At 41.4% G+C, this 11,277-nt stretch overlaps 1 pseudogene; it reads right to left on the bottom strand.

Annotated features, from left to right (window-relative positions):
* Positions 1 to 8,717: 8,717 nt before the first annotated feature.
* LOC142440653 (ras-related protein Rab-28 pseudogene) lies at positions 8,718 to 9,449 on the bottom strand (annotated as a pseudogene).
* Positions 9,450 to 11,277: the final 1,828 nt, after the last annotated feature.

Raw genomic sequence — 11,277 nt, 5'->3', positions numbered from 1 at the left:
AGGGTGGGAAATTGAACCCTTCAGGATAGAAAGCATTCAAAATACTACTGAGGAAGAGTTGTCATCTCACAGCACAGTCAACCATAATGACATGCATGCAGTAAAGCTTTCAAAACCTTCATTTACTGATGAGGCATGTCTCAAAATAATAATAAAGAGCTGCAAACATCCATTAATAATCAGAATGTGAAATGGAATTAAGGAAATTAGAAGTCATCAAAAATGAAATAGTATGCATAAAATTGATATACTAGGCATTAGTGAACTGAAATGAAGCTGTATTGGCTATTTTGAGTCCGATAATTGTATAATTTATTATGCTAGGAATGACAAATGCAAGAGGAATGGTGTCTCATTCACAGTGAAAAAAATCATTTCAGGATATATCTTGAAGTACAATTCTGTGTTGGGATATTTATATGTGTACAAGGAAGTCCAACTGATGCAACTATTAGTCAAATTTACTCACAAGGCTCTGAAACTAGCAATGAAGATAGTGAAGAATTCTGCCAATTTCTTCGGTCTGAAATTTATCAACATGCGATCAAGATGCATAGAAAATATGGGCAGTTGCAGAAGGCGCGGTGGTTATAAAAGCAGGCCTTGGTGAAAGAAGCAGAGCTGGAGATTATGTAACAGAGTTTTACCAGATCAATAACATCTTCATTGAAAATACCCTTTTTTCCAACAATATAAACATTGAAACATGGACTATACATGCGGACATGGATATACATGAAATACAAAAGATTCGAGTTGACTACATCTTTGGGGAGAAATTATGGAAAAGCACAATATCAACAGCTAAAAGAAGGCCAGGGGTTGACTGTGGACTTCTTATCAGTCCGAAAGAAGCACAAAATAACCTTGAGTATATCCCACTTGAATTTTGAGAACATTTCAGGAACAGATTAAGTGTACTAAACACAAATGACCGAAGACCAGACAAATTATGGATGGCATCGAGAGAATCCTATATGAAAAAGCAAAAGGTCATTAAACAAAGAACGCAAACAAACAAACAAACAAGAAAGAAAGAAAAGACCAAAATCGATGTCACGAGGGACCATGAAAGTTGATCTTAAATGTATGGGAGCTAAAGCAAATGAAAGAAGTGGGGAAGTAGAAGAGGTGGACATGATATCTCCAAGGGCAGCAGTAGAGGACAAGCACAGTGTTGTAATGGAATGTGCAAAGGCGGGCGTTGGAAAACCAAGAAGGAAGGAAACGCTCAGGATAGTCTCAGCGAAAAGAACTGAAGAAACAATTCAAGCCTTGCGTTGTAGCGCTGCAGGATTCTCTGATCAAAACATTACATGATGCAGATGTAGGAAGCATCAAAAGAAGGTGGAAAGAGTACACAGAATCACTGTGCTACAAAGAACCCGTCTGATTCAACCATCTCAAGAGCTAACTTGTTAATATAACAAGAACCCATAGGATTCTGCAAGACTCGCTGAAGGTGTTAATGAAAAGAAAGTCTCCAGGACATTTTGGAATACTAACCAAAATGTTTCAGCAAGGTGATGAAGCGCTGAAAGCAGTTGTTGAGACCAACAAATAGGCCAACAAATATGGAAGACAGCTACTGGCCAATTTGCTAGAAGAGATCCATATTCGCATATTCGTATCCATTCTAATGAAAGGTGACTCAACAGAATGCAAAAACATTTCTAATAATACCATTAATGTTATATGTAGGTAAAATTTTGTTAAATTGAATTTAAAAATGGTTGCAGTAGTATATGGATAGGCAGCTGCCAGAAATTCAAGCTGGATCCAGAAAACATGGAATAAGGGATATTGTGGCAGTTACATAACCTACTGTTAATGTGAGGAAGGGGTGAAGTGTAAGCTGTCAATCAGGTTGCAGCTTGATGACCTCATTGGAGGTATGATAGAGCCAGAGCACTGGCTGGAGCTGGAGCTGGAGAAGCCACATGGAGACCCACGCCAGCGCTGAGATGCTTCTACATGACTTTCCACCCACTGACCTGTGATCTTCCTGCATTCGGCGTCATTGCATCTGTTGAGTGAATCCGAAGTGTTTATAGACTGGTATAGGAGAAATGGGCTAATATTAGCCTTATGATCTTGATCTGAACTGGGCTGGGATGTTTTCTCAATGTACAATTACTCTGATATAAAGTTCTCTATTATATACATATGAGTGTCTCTGGATTTGTTTCTCTAGTTAACATGGACTAACAAAAATATCATTGCAGATGTTTTAAGGATCTTTTCTGAAAGCAGAGACTGCCAGAAAGGTGTTTGCTTGTATTTTCTTGATTATGCAAAGACATTTGACCACGTGGATCACAGAAAATTATAATAATTTATAATATAGATAATAATGTTAAGAATGCCTCTAACTGTAGTGGCCTGAGGTGACCTGCCAAAATGGTTCGCTACTCACTCGACCCAGAAAACCCTACAAAATCCTGCAAATCAAGAGGGTCGAACCTCCGGGTCCACTTCAAGAACACCCGTGAAACTGCCCAGGCCATCAAAGGCATGCACATCCGGAAAGCCACCAAATACTTGAAAGACGTCACTCTGCAGAAGCAATGTGTGCCTTTCCGATGGTACAATGGTGGTGTTGGCAGGTGTGCCCAGGCCAAGCAATGGGGTTGGACCCAGGGTCGGTGGCCCAAAAAGAGTGCTGAATTTTTGCTTCACATGCTTAAAAATGCAGAAAGTAATGCTGAACTTAAGGGTTTAGATGTGGATTCTCTGGTCATTGAGCACATCCAGGTGAACAAAGCCCCCAAGATGCGCCGCCGGACTTACAGAGCCCATGGTCGGATCAACCCAGACATGAGCTCCCCCTGCCACACTGACATGATCCTGACTGAGAAGGAACAGATCGTTCCCAAACCAGAAGAGGAGGTTGCACAGAAGAAAAAGATTTCCCAGAAGAAACTGAAGAAGCAAAAACTCATGGCTCGGGAATAAATTAAGTTTAAAATAATAAAAGTTAAAGCACTAAAAAAAAATAATAATGTTAAGAGTGAGAGTTCTAGAACTCCTGTAGAACTTGTATACAAATCAAGAGGCAGTTGTTTAAACAGAGAAAGGAAATACTGCATGGCTTACTGCCAGAAGGGTGTGTGTCAGCGTTGTATCATTTCATCATACTTATTAAATCTGTTTGTTGAGCAGATATTCTGAGAAGCAGGCTTGAATGAAGAAGAATGCAGTATAAGGCATGGAGAGAGAGTTATTAATAACCTGTGATGAAAAAAAGGCCTTGTGATATACAGATGACTTAAACTTACTGATGAGTTGAAACACTTGCTGACAAAAATGAAAACTAAAAGGTCAGCCTTCAATATGGTTTGCAAATCAGTGTAAAGAAAACAATCCTCATGAGCCGACAATAACACGATACATGGAGAAAAGATGGAAGTTGTAAAGGACTTAATTTTATCGGCTCTCCTGGAAGCAGCAGTCAAGAACTCAAAGGAGAGGTCTATCTTGAAAGAAGTACAGCCAGAAGCTCCATAGAAGTGACGATGTTGAGACTTGGTCTCACCTACTGTGGTCATATTATCAGAAGCGGCATCATGCCTGATAAAAACCATTTAGTTCTTAAAACAGTGTGTTATGCAAGTGTAAAAAGGGTCTAGGGGGCAGTGTCTGACTTCCTCTAACTTTGCAAGAGAGAAAGACACAAAAACTTGAAATTGGCCCAGAGCCAATTCCTATGAGGTCGAGGTCAAGCACGTCTTTATAAAGGCCAACCACCCTTATAGAATTTCACACCAATCATCTCTCCTGTGGCAGACTCTACTTCTCAGCTGACTTTAATAATTCATTGCAGTGGTGGCACAGAACTCACAAGAAATAATTTCAGGCTTTATTAGGGAAGTTAAGAGGCTACAATTCAGGTTAAGAAATGCTCAAGACACAATTTTTAGGTCAGAAAAGCCTCTCTTCTGTTGTGCCATAGGGAGGCCTTTCTCTGATCTTAGGCTTCTTGGCCTAGCTTATGCCCTGAGATAATTAAAGTTTATTGTGCCAACCTGGCCAATAAACACATGTGGGGTTAATTGAAGGGCGGAGAGATAAATGGCTCAGTGAACCACGCCTTTCTAGTTCTTGGGTCTCTTGCTTTCTGATGGTCAGACCAGGGTGCAGCTGCCTTAGCCAATTCCCTGCTTCAGCTGGCAAGGCTCACTTCCTGCAAGACATCCCTGAGGCAAAGTCACATAGACCTACCCCGATGCAGTCCTGGGTGCTGGAGAAGCTGTGTGGAGACCCCTGACAGCGCTGAGATGCTTAAACATCTACTGACTCAGCTTTCATCCTATAGTCAGCATCATTGTGCGTGTTTTGTGAGTTGGTGGATTGGTGTCAGACATATGGGTAATGGGTTAATGTTGGACTTGTGTGTTTGGGCAGCACTGGGTTGGGATATTTTCTTGATGTGCACTTACCCTTTATATAAAACTCTCTCTTATACATAAGAGTTTCTGTGAATTTGTTACTTTAATGTACCCAGACTAACACATGCCCTGACCAAAGGTTACAATGCTTTTACGCAATGCTGATAAATTCCCAAAGGGCCCTTCACATTGCTATAAATCTCAGCCCTAACATGATTTACTCGAGAGCCATTGGTCAGCAACCGTAACTCCCCAATTAAGTGCCTGGAAGCATCCACCTCAGTAAGCAAGCCTCCCTGTCCAAAGATGCTCATATTCATTCTATGGGCAAGGAAGCCCACACTTGTTATTGATGTTATGGCTACTACTCCTTGGCAGCCCTTGTGGTACCACCATTCTCTGCCCCTGAATGGAGGACTTTCAATGCACTCGGCTATCTGGGTCCCACAGCCACACTCCACTCCTGTCTCTTCTTTCTTGAGAGTAGCAATATCCATCCTCTTTCTGTTTCTGTAATGACTCATTTTGTTTATTTTTCAAAATTTATTGAGCTATAATTAATATGTCATAAAATACAATGTTTCAATCATTTCAAGAAATGTTTGAGATGACATATTTAAAACCCAGCCATCTAACTGAGAAACAACAAAGCCCACATGGAAGAAGCACACCAGCCTGTGAGATGACAAGGTGTCAAAGGGATCAGGTATCAGGAATCAAAGACAAAAAAAAAATCATAGCATTGTGAATGAGGGGGAGGGAGGAGCAGGGACCCAGGGCCTATGCGGGGAAAATTGGACATCCCCTTACAGAAAGGCTGTGGGGAGGTGACGAGTCAATCAGAGTGCAGTGTAGCAATGATGAAATACACAATTTTTCTCTAGTTCTTAAATGCTTCCTCCCCACCACTATCATGATCCTAATTCGACTCTACATATCCGGCTGGACTGGAGGATGTACACTGGCACAGATAGGAACTGGAAATACAGGGAACCCAGGACAGATGAACCCCTCAAGATCAGTGGTGAGAGTGGTGATATCGGGAGGGTGGAGGGAAGGTGAGGGAGAAAGGGGAAACAGATGACAAGGTCTACATATAACCTCCTCCCTGGGGGACAGACAGTGGAGAAGTGGGTGAGGAGATGTTGGATGGTGTAAGATATGATAAAATAATAATAATTTATAAATTATCAAGGGTTCAGGGGGAGGGGGGATGGGTAGGGAGGGAAAATATGAGGAGCTGATGCCAAGGGCTCAAGTAGAAAGCAGGTGTTTTGAGAATGATGATGGCAACATATGTACGAATGTGCTGGACACAAATGATGTATGTATGGATTGTGAAAAGAGTTGTATGAGCCCCTAATAAAATGATTAAAAAATAAAACTCAACAAGATGACAAAACAAACCAACCCCTTTATTAGAATTCCAAGTTTTTACAATCATAAGGAACTTTTTTGACCCTCACTCACAACTAAGTCATAAATCCTGCCAGTATCTTCCTCTACCTTCTCTTACCCAGACCCAAGAAGAAAAAGTTGTTTGTTAGTAGCTTCAGTTATTATGGATAGAAGAGCCATATCGAATAATTTTGTACTTCATCAAGGCTGACAATTTCACTTGGTAAGCTGAGCTTTTTTTTGGGGGGGGGTGTTAAAAAGATTTTAGGGAATATGTTTGGCTTAAAGCATATTAAAATATATTTTTGGTTGAAAGAGTATCTCAAGGCAATTGTTGCATGTGTTCATTCATCATTCATATCTCCAGAAAGTCTATGTAAGAATTTGTAATTCTATTCTGTTTCTCCCCCTTTGATCAGCATTCTCCTATCCTTATCTAGCTAGCGAATTTTCCAACCATTTCTTTTTCCCCTTTTATTTCCTTCTCTCTTTTCCTTCATTTTCTCTCTTTTTTTGATTTTTCTCTTAACCTATTTTCAATTAAGTTTATTATTCTTTGATTAGCCATGTCTCTTTGGTCTCTAAATTTGGACCAACCCTATTCATTTCCATTAAAAATATTCTGCAGAGAACTGTCCAGGTGTGTTATTGAATATCATGCATTTCTACAATTGATTTCGTAGCCTGTGGGTTAACTTTATCCTTAATAAGTCTGTAAACAGCCTTGTTAACTCTTCCTAAGTGAGCCTGTGGGTATTTTATTGCAACACAACAGCCGTCACCCATTATTTGGTGTTGTGAAGCACCTATTTGTTTAACATGGTGACTTTAGGTCTTTGCCATTGTAAACTTAGCTGCCATTTTGATAATGGGGTTCTGTCAGTACTTCTAAGATATGTCTTATTAGGAACTCGGCTGTAGAGATTAAATGCTTTTCTTAATTTAAAAAAGTACTTTCAATCTTAAATATTTGAATTCTTATGAATTAATGTTTTCTGATTTTTTTAATTCAATGAGGAATTACTGTGGTTTTCACTCTGGAAAGCAGCATGGGGTTCCAACAACAACAACATTGGGAACAGAAAAACCATAGGACCAGCAATTCCTCCACTTTCTAACATCATAGAAAAAGTTTCATGACTAAAAGGAACATACTTGGGTGGTTATCAGGGGTGGACAGAAAGGGGGGGGGAAATGCTGGCCAGTATTTCTAGGTTCCCAATCTTATTTGGCTTATTCTTCCCTTTTTAGAAAAACAAGAAAATTCTCAGTCCCCTCCTGGCAATTAAAAACTATTGTATTATTGCCTGTAATTCAAGGTAAAATGTAGATATCTGCTTTTAGAGACTCAAGGGGTCATTCTAGCACCTCACAGTGAGTGGTCCCACCCAATCTGGAGCCATTGGTAAGGGTTGATTCATGTTCACAGAGGGGGAGGGGAGACAATACATAACAAGGGGAGTGGGTAAAAGGTGAAAGAAGCAGGCAAAATATTGGGAGGTTTGTATGTGTTAAGGGCAATAGAGGCAAATACTGTTATATACACCACCCTGCAGTGAGTCGATGTCTAGCTATGCAGGGTAAATAGATGTGAAAGAGAAAGTGGGGGGTATTCCCACAAATATACATAGATGTGACAGAGGATAGCTGTATATGTATATTTATCTTTGTTACAAATATACCCATGAATATGGCAGAACATATAGGCACAGTTATGAATACTCTCCCGTTTAAAATAATTGAAATAAATTTATTTGTGGGAGAGAAACAGTCTGGTTCACTGTGATCCAACAGTGCCTGGGGCACTCTGACAGCACCTGCCTGTGGGAGAAATTCTGCCTAGAGCTTTGGAGGCCAACCAATCATTGGGATACACAAGCCATGCTCCAGGAGTTTCACATGAGACATTTGGATTGGGTAATAAAAATACAATAGCAAATACTATTTTGTGGGATGTAATATAAATAGTCTAGGTTTTTTTTTGGTAAAAAAATAAAAAAAAGAAAGAAAAAGAAAGGAAAATATTTCTATTACTATACAGCTTTATTTCTTATTAAAAGATAGTTTTGTTGGGGGCTCTTACAACTCTTGTCACAATCCATACATCAATTGTACCAGGCAATCGTAAATATGTTGCCACCATTCTTTTCCGGACATTTACTTTCTATTGAGGCCTTAGTATCAGGTCCTCTTTTTTCTCTCCCTCCGCCCCTCACCCTCGTGACTCCTTGATAAATTATAAACTATTGTTATTTTCATATCTTACACTGAACTCTGTCTCCCTTCCCCCATGGTTTCTGTTATTCATCTCCCTGGAGGGCATGGTGTGTGTGGTTATGTGTAGATCATTGCGATCGGTTTCCCCTTTCTCCCTTCCTCTCCCCATACAGCTTTATTTCAAACGTTTTCAATTAAATACATATTTTTTATATATTTGCCCTCACTATAGAGAGCAAAAGAATGTCTCTGTAAGGATCTGCAGATGAAAGAGATATTTAACTTCCGAGCTCTGGAGTCTACTTTGCGAGGTATGAGTTCAGGTAAGAGAAGGAAGCAGCGCTATGGAAAAATACCTGGTGCACAATCAAGACTTGGACCGTCTGCCCATGTAGCTGAAATACTTACAAAAGGCAAAAAAAAGGGGGCGGGGAGTGAAAACTTACAGAGGACCCACTTCGTTCTTTGCCAGTGAAACCATCTCATTCCAGAGCAGAGGCTTTCCAGGTGCATTTCCAGGTGTGTGGTCCGAGTGGGAATTCTTCCCAGTGCAAGGAGCTGCTTGTGGTGGGGAGGCAGTACTGGCTGATGGCGCGCTGGGAGACAGAGTGAGCCGAACTACAGAAAGGGACCCTGAGAAGCCGCGCAGTCCCTGGGTCCCTCAAGTTCCTGGGCTTCCGAAGGGGTGGCGGGTGGACTGGTGGGCAAAGACCCTCACTGCTCTGCCCACAAGGGGTTAACAGTTCTGGACATGGGCATCTCATTGTCTGCCTTCACCACCTCTGTGACTGTCCCATTTCTGCTTTGTTCAGTCTAAGTCCAAGGATTTCGGCAGCAACTTTCTGAAAACACAGGAAGACCGAGGTCCCTGTCTTGATGGAGACAAAGTGGCCACTAAAACCGTTTTCCTGGCAAAACTGCGAGTGTTTCTCAGCTTTTACCAGTCGCATGCGCTCCAAATCAATTTTATTGCCCACCAAGGCAACCATGACCGTGTTTCCGACTCCTTGCTCACATCAATCTTCTAGGTTCTCAAAGCTTTGGTAATTTGTAATATCGTACACCCAGAGGATTCCCGGTGCACGGTAGATAATATTTATCCAACATCTTGCCTCCTATTGTCTATCCTCCTGTGCTTCAAACTTGAAGAGTACCATTCAAGCTCCCTAGCAAGCTTATCCTTCTCAAAAAGAAATCCAGTCCTATAGATTGGTTATACTGTTTCCCAAATATCTCTTGAGCCGAGTACATAGCTAAAGAAGTCTTCCCGGAGGTGCCATCACCCAACTCAATTGCGGGTCCTGGTTCTCCACCTCAGAGTCAGGGGAACCAGGCCCAACCCCATCCCGGAGATAAAGGGGAGAGTGGTGGCAAAGGGTCTCCAGGGGCAGGGGAGAGGAGGAAGAGCAGTCCTGGAGGGAGGGCCCTCACCCCTGGGATCTCCATAGCTACTGGTTGGATCCTGAATAAATTGTTCACCTGGTACCACCTTGCTCGCCTCCCCTCCTTCCTGGCCCGTCTGAATATTTCTTAGGTATAAGCAAACTCCTCAAGGAAATGTGTCCTGGGGTCTGGTGATCAAGACCATAATCTCAGGGTCAGTCAAGTCTATTAGCCTAGTATTGCTCACAAAGACATTGTTCCACAATTACATCCTGCTGGAGTGAATAGCAACATGGGTCTTAAATGCTAATGAGCACCCGTCTAAGGGACAGTTGTTGGTCTCTCTCTGTCCAGAGGAAAGGATGTTGGAAGTAGAAAGAACTGAAAATCTAAGGATCCAAAAATTAGTCCACTGGACTGGTGGACCACTCAAACACCAGTCTCCACAGCCCTGAGACCAGAACTAGATGGTTCCCCGATGCCACAGCCAACTACTCTGAAAAGTAATGTATTAGAAAGTCCTGGATAGAGTAGGAGAAAAATGTGGAACAAAAATCAGAATCATGAAAAAGACCAGGGAGGTTGATGGGACAGCCAAGACTATGGCTCTTACCTTTCAGGTCTGGAAAGAAATTCATCATTGTGGTAGAATTAGGAAACATGTAAGAGCAAAAGATGAGCTTCCAGCCAAGGGAAAAGCTCAGAGGGTTTGAAAAAACAGGAAGGGAAACCAGAAATACAGGGAAGGAGAAGTGAATTAAGAAGAGTTTGCAGTTGATGAAATCACACAAAATGTGTATGAATTGTTAAACCTAAAACCAATGATCTGCTCTGTAAACCTTTGCCTCACTCGCAATATATTTTAAGTAATTAATGTGATTTTAATTACCATAGACAATTAGTGTGTTAAACTAAAAGTGTCTCAATGACTAAAGGATCTCTGTATGTCAGAAACCAGAAAACTGGCAATAACTCTTTCATGTTGGTTTTTATATTAATGCCAATTTTAATTCAATGCCATTTACTCAAATAATCTATTCAGGACCCCCCCATGCCCCATTGACATCAAGTCAATTCTGACTAAAAGCAAGCTTATGCAGGTTTGTGAAAGTCTGAGTGTTTTGGGGGCAGACTGCTTCATCTTTCTCCCACTCAGTAAGTGGTGGCCCTGAATCACAGACTTGGAGGTTGGCAGTCTGACATTTAACATGGCCAGTGGTAAGTACAATGTTTGTGCTGAAAGCACAGTGACTACAGAGTTAAGACTATTTTTTGAAAAAGCTCCCCAACTCCAACTTTACTAGCCATTGAGTGCATTGTTGCAACCTAAGCAAAATGGAGCCTACTAAAAGTGTATTTGATCATGCCCAGGGTCTCCAAGGTCAGAGAGCTTGGTGCAATCAGGGAAAAAAAATGTCATGTGGGGATAACCCAGCCCTTTTTACCAAGATACAAGCACCCGTCTTGAGGAGGCTTCCTCAGTGCTGAGCAGGGCTCTGAGATGCAGTCAAGTGGCATGGCCCTTTAGGCATCATTTCCCATGGGGCATAGTATAATTCCAGGCTCTTTTATATGACTATCACCCCATTTGGAAAAGCATTCTCCACTGTGCTAATAGATAGAATTAAAGTAGGATTAACTTTAGTAAAGGTTGAAAACCAAGCTCACCCTTTGTTTCCTTGGGGGTAGAGTTCCCTGAAAGACCAAATCCACATCTCCATCAAAACCATTCTTTGGTCAATAAGAGCCATCTTACAAACGGAGATCTCTGTCTAAAGGTGTAGAAGCAGAGACCAGAGACAACCAAGACTGTGGCTCTATCTATTGGATAGAGCAAAAGAGCCAGGCTGAGACCAGAGGTGAGCAAACTATAAGAAGACAGAGGAACTGT

The sequence above is a fragment of the Tenrec ecaudatus genome, chromosome 2 (genome assembly GCF_050624435.1).
Source record: "Tenrec ecaudatus isolate mTenEca1 chromosome 2, mTenEca1.hap1, whole genome shotgun sequence".
NCBI classification, from domain to species: domain Eukaryota; kingdom Metazoa; phylum Chordata; class Mammalia; order Afrosoricida; family Tenrecidae; genus Tenrec; species Tenrec ecaudatus.
Note: the sequence above shows the minus strand (reverse complement) of the source record. Positions and strands in the feature narration are given on the sequence as shown.